Below are 6,000 nucleotides of genomic sequence, written 5' to 3' on the forward strand. Positions count from 1 at the left end.
CAAAGCCCAAACTGGAAGAAGGTTTGCAGAGTAATCTTGCGCTTATTTCAAAGGAAGAATCAAGAAGAGAAGATCCAAGATGGCCGCTGTGAGTCCTGAAGGTTAGTTACAGTTCTAGTCTTGCAATCGGTTGGTTGCTAGGTTACGAGCTCTCCAGCTGGAAGCCTTGCACTTCAACTGAGGTCTGACAGGAATCAGCTGTGTGGAGAGAGAGCGCGCTTCAGAACAGAAACTCCTGTGAGGTAAAATTACATTTGAAGATTATATTACAGAAAACGGATAAATATTGTCAAGGTTTATTCGAAGAGTTTGATAGTAGACCGTTCCCGTGGAAGTCGGCAAGGCTACAGAGTTAATGTATGAATTAACCTTATGTTTACAAGGTTCTTGTTTAAGATATTAAAGTCAAAGAAAAAACGAACTTTAAAAGAGCAAGTATCTACAAATGTCAAGGTTATAAACGAAGGCCAAGTTTAAAGGAGAAACGAACTGTTAACAAATAAGCATTTACAAGTTCAATGGTAATAAACCAAAATAGAGTTTAAAAGAGAAACAAACTTAAATAAACAAGCATTTACAACTACAAGTTATCGACAGATGTCGAAGTAAGAAAGGAGAAACTAACTGTAATAAACAAGCATTTACAAATACAAGTTATCAACAAATGTCGAAGTAAGAAAGGAGAAACCAACTTTAATAAACAAGCATTTACAAATACAAGTATTGACAAAAGTCACAATAAGACAGGAGAAATTAAATAACATCAGCTGATTTGACGAACGAATTATCACCAACTATATATATATATATATATATAGCAACATAAAACCAATCTCTAACAAAGGTTGAGAAGTTCTTCCAGAATCAGTAATAAGCATTTTTTTAAGAAGAGCTATCATTTATAGAGAGAAGCAAGGCTACAGAGAACTCAGGGTGAGTGAAGAAATAATAGAATTAAAGAGAATTAAGTGTTGAGAGTAGAAAGTGAAAAACTGATGTTGTATGTCCCTTGTAATTGCGGCTGTGACTCTTGCAGGTGCTGTATCCAATCTTAGATGTGAAGAGGCAGACTGAGTACTGGCGTTCATCATCTCTGTGGCAGTCTCTCTACCATCCCATTCCCCTTTCCCCCTCCGGGGTACTCAGCACGAAGGATTAATATTCGTTGTGAGTAGCTCGGGTAGGGACTGAGGAATTATCTTCTGCTTCTGAGGAAATCGAATTGAAGAATCCTGACAGATTGAAGTGCTATCACCCTAATTTTAGGGAAAAAAACTGATTTCCTCCTGAGCAGAATGGCAGAAGGAATTGATATAAAAGCATTAGCCACTGTTTTGGAAGGGTTACAGAAACAATTAAATAACACCATAGAAGAAACAGTCCAAATAAAACAGCGAATAAATGAGTTAGGGAACACCGCTAAATAAAATGAATCTGTGTTTTCACAAATCCCTAGCCCTTCACAGTCTGCAGGTATATCCACTCAAGTAATTCATGCAGTTTCCCCTTTTATTCCTTTGGCTCAACCCGAGCGCTTCGCTGGGGATCCAAATAAGGCGCAGATTTTTCTGACCCAATGCTCATTGCATTTTTTATGTAGACCAGTTATTTTTTCCGAAGACCAGTCCAAAGTGGCATTTATATTGTCTTATCTGACAGGAGATGCGGCCGCATGGTCCATGCCAATAAGTTCCAGAAATGATCCTGTTTTATATCATTTCCAAAATTTCAAGGAAGAGTTCTTAAGAATATTTGATCGGCGAACTGCAGCTCAAGCCACTGACAATGAACTACTGGAAATCAGGCAAGGTAATAAAGATCAACAGCCTATCTGGCTCATTTCAATAAACTCATTGTAGAGACTGCCTGGCCGGAGTCAAAAAGAGCCGCCATATTTTATCGTGGACTGAGAGATTAATTGAAAGATGCCTTAGCACAAGTTCCAAATAGACCCACCGAAATTTCGGAGTTAATTGATCTTGTGTTATAGATTGACCACCGGTTAACTGAACGAAGAGCAGAAAAGAGAAGAGAGTATCGACCATTTCCCCTGAGAATTGATCGTGTAAGAAATGATCATACGAGAGCCGGAGAAGGGATAACGATAGAAGAACCAATGCAAATTGGTTCCATCCGAGGTCCTTTATCTAAGGAAGAAAAAGAGAAAAGAAGAGTGAATCAACTATGTTTATATTGCGGTGCATCTGGGCATTTTGTTAAAAACTGTCCCAAGAAACCCAAAGCTCTTCAGTCGGGAAAAGGCCAGCTTCATCAGTAGAGGGAGTTGCCCTGATGAAAGCAGAACCCAAGACAACTCCTTTAGATCAATGAGTGGCGAATACCTTACAAACCGCAGCGCCACATTTGGTACAAACAGTATCAGTTAAGACCCTTGAGAAGGAAATTCAAGGGATCTCAGTTATGATAGACTCTGGAGCTACGGGCAACTTCTGTGATATCAAATACACTCGTAAAATGGGTATTCGATTTATCAAGAAATCTACTTTGGAAGTAGTAAGAGCTGTGGATGGAACCAATCTTTCTTCAGGACCCATTTCCCATGAGACCGAACCAATTCAGATGCAAGGTTTTGGTGGACATCAGGAGCAGATAATCTTTATTTTGATAGATGCTCCACAATTTCAACTCATTTTGGGTCTGCCCTGGCTTACTGAACATAATCCACAAATTGATTGGAGCAAAAGAACGATCAAGATGAATTCCTCTTACTGCAAAGAGAATTGCTTTCATGATGGAGTGGAAGTGTCCACCAAGTCCCAAGCGGCCTGTTTATCATCACACTCTTCAGTGATCTGTGCACTAAAGACAGCAGAAATCCCAAAAGAATATGAGGATTTAGTCGCCGTTTTTGATGAAAAGGAGGCTGAGAAATTGCCACCACATCGACCCTATGACTGCAAAATTGAACTGGAGCCAGGTGCGATATTGCCATGTAGCAGAATATACGCATTAACCGAAGCAGAGAATCAACATTTAAAGGAGTATTTGGATCAATATCTTGCTAATGGTTTTATTCGTCCTTCTGAATCTCCAGTGTCATCCCCACTATTTTTCATACCAAAGAAGGATGGGAGTCTTCGAACTTGCATTGATTATCGAGCCCTCAATCAGGTTACCATCAAGAATCGATACCCACTGCCTTTAGTGTCAGTTTTATTAGATCAAGTAAAGAATGCTAGAAGTCCAAATTGGACCTGCGAGGAGCATATCATTTGATTCGAGTGGCTTCAGGGGATGAATGGAAAACCGCTTTTCGGACTCGATACGGATTATTTGAATATCAAGTGATGCCTTATGGGTTATGCAATGCTCCCGCTGCCTTCCAGCATGTCGTTAATGATATATTACGAGAATTCCTCGACCGGATAGCCGTGGTTTATATCGATGACATTTTAATCTTTTCCGACAATCTACAGGAGCACATTTCCCATGTTCGATCCATCCTCACAAGGTTGCAAGAAAACCATCTCTATGTAAAATTGGAGAAGTGTGCATTTCATGTGGAACGAGTTGAGTTCTTAGGATTCATTTTGTCGCCAGAAGGAGTTAGTATGGATCCTGCCAAGATAAAGACAGTGCAACATTGACCTTCTCCTTGCAATGTCAAAGAGATCCAGAGTTTCTTGGGGTTCGCTCATTTTTATCGAAGATTCATATCGAATTTTTCTCAAAAGTTACACCCATTACTCGATTGTTGAAGAAAGGAGTGAAGTTTGAGTGGACAAAAGAAGCTGAAAATGCTTTTAATTTTTTGAAGAATTCCTTCGTCTCAGCTCCAATCTTGCTCCACCCCAATCCAGATGAGCCATATTATGTGGAGGCAGATGCTTCAGATGTTGCCATAGGAGGTATCCTTTCCCAGCGTCATAAAGATACAGGACAATTACATCCAGTGGCCTATTTCTCTCGAAAATTAACACCACCAGAGATAAATTATTCAATTGCGGATAAGGAGCTATTGGCAGTCAAAGAAACTTTTCGTGAGTGGAGGCATTACATTTTGGGAGCTAAGCATAAAGTGACAGTTTACACGGACCACCGAAATTTACAGTTTTTAAAATCAGCTCGAACTCTAACAGCTAGACAACTGCGTTGGTCCCTATATTTTGCAGACTTTGATTTTGTTATCACTTTCAGACCAGGAAAAGTAAATGGGAAGGCAGATGCTCTATCTCGAATTGATATCGGTGCAGTTAAAGAGCCTCCAGAAAAAGAATTGATTATTCCACAAGAGAAGTTCATATCTGCCATATTGTATGAAAATTTAACCAAAGAAATTCAAGAAAACTTAACATTCGAGGGGATGCTGAAGTGGTCCAAAGAAGGCCAAGGAAGAGAAATCAAAAAAGGTCTGCCATACTTTAAAGGTGCACTGTATGTTCCGACTGTGGAGCTGCAAGAAAAAATTCTTCAGGCTTATCATGACGATCAATTGGCTGGACACAAAGGAATTCAAAAGACTCAAAATCTAATACAACGAGAATTTTGGTGGCCAAAAATGAAAACTCAGATAAGACAATATGTGTCAACTTGTGACAAATGTCAAAGAGGGAAATCAAATAGAACAGCGTCACAAGGTCTGTTAAGACCTTTGCCCACTGCACCCCATGCCTGGCATACTGTTACTATGGATCTTATAGTGGACCTCCCTAGTAGCCAAGGTTTTAACACTATCCTACTTTTTGTAGACACTTTCACTAAAATGGCGCATTTCATTCCTTTGAAAGAAATCCCTCGAGCCTCACAAATTGCACAGTTGTTTACACAACACATAGTACGCGCCCATGGTATCCCAAAAATTCTAGTTTCAGACAGGGGGTCCCAATTTGTTTCTCGCTTTTGGAAGGCCTTTAGTAAAAGATTAGGAATTGATTCTCGTTGCTCTACCAGTTACCATCCTGAAACCGATGGGCAAACAGAGAGAGTGAATCAAGAGTTAGAACAGTATTTAAGACTCAATTTATTCGATAAAGAGAAGGAATGGCCCGAGTTGATGTGGGCAGCTGAATTTGCTTACAATAATGCTGTTCATTCCACCACTGGGTTCACCCCCTTTTATCTGAACCATGGTAGACATCCTAATGTAATGTTGGGTAAAGAAGATGATTCAGTGCCTGCAGTAGAAGAGATGGTGAGGGAATTGCAGACCACGTTAGTTAGGGCTAGAAAAAACATCATTCAAGCAAAAGACTCGTATAAGACTCAGGCTGATAGAAAAAGAAGAGAGAGCCCCATTTATTCGAAAGGAGACAAAGTTTGGTTATCCACTCGTCATTTACGTCTCAAAGGAAATCGCAAATTTCAGCCACGATTTATAGGCCCATTCAAAGTTGACAAGATGATCAATCCAGTGGCAGTTAAATTGCAGTTGCCAGCTCATCTAAAGATACATCCTGTTTTCCATGTCTCCTTGTTAAAGAACAGTCCTGCAAATTTACGTCAAAACTCCCCTCCAATTCCTATCCTGATTAGCTCTGCAGAAGAGTATGAGGTCAATCAAATCTTAGATTCCAAAATCCGTAATGGCCAGCTTTATTATCTAATTGATTGGAAAGGTTATGGTCCAGAGGAACGATCCTGGGAGCCGCACGAGTATGTACATGCTTCAAGATTAGTGAGAAACTTTCATAGAACCTACCCAAGCAAACCTAAATTGGAGAACTGTTCCTTGAGGGGGAGTACTGTCATGACCACACAAACTTGCCAAGTCAAATCAAAGAAGTGCATGAGAAAAGCAAAGAGATATCCTCAGTGGAGACAGCAAAGTCCAAACTGGAAGAAGATTTGCAGAGTAATCTTGCGCTTATTTCAAAGGAAGAATCAAGAAGAGAAGATCCAAGATGGCCGCTGTGAGTCCTGAAGGTTAGTTACAGTTCTAGTCTTGCAATCGGTTGGTTGCTAGGTTACGAGCTTTCCAGCTGGAAGCCTTGCACTTCAACTGAGGTCTGACAGGAATCAGCTGTGTGGAGAGAGAGCGCG

Source organism: Pleurodeles waltl, chromosome 6 (genome assembly GCF_031143425.1).
Source record: "Pleurodeles waltl isolate 20211129_DDA chromosome 6, aPleWal1.hap1.20221129, whole genome shotgun sequence".
Lineage (NCBI taxonomy): Eukaryota > Metazoa > Chordata > Amphibia > Caudata > Salamandridae > Pleurodeles > Pleurodeles waltl.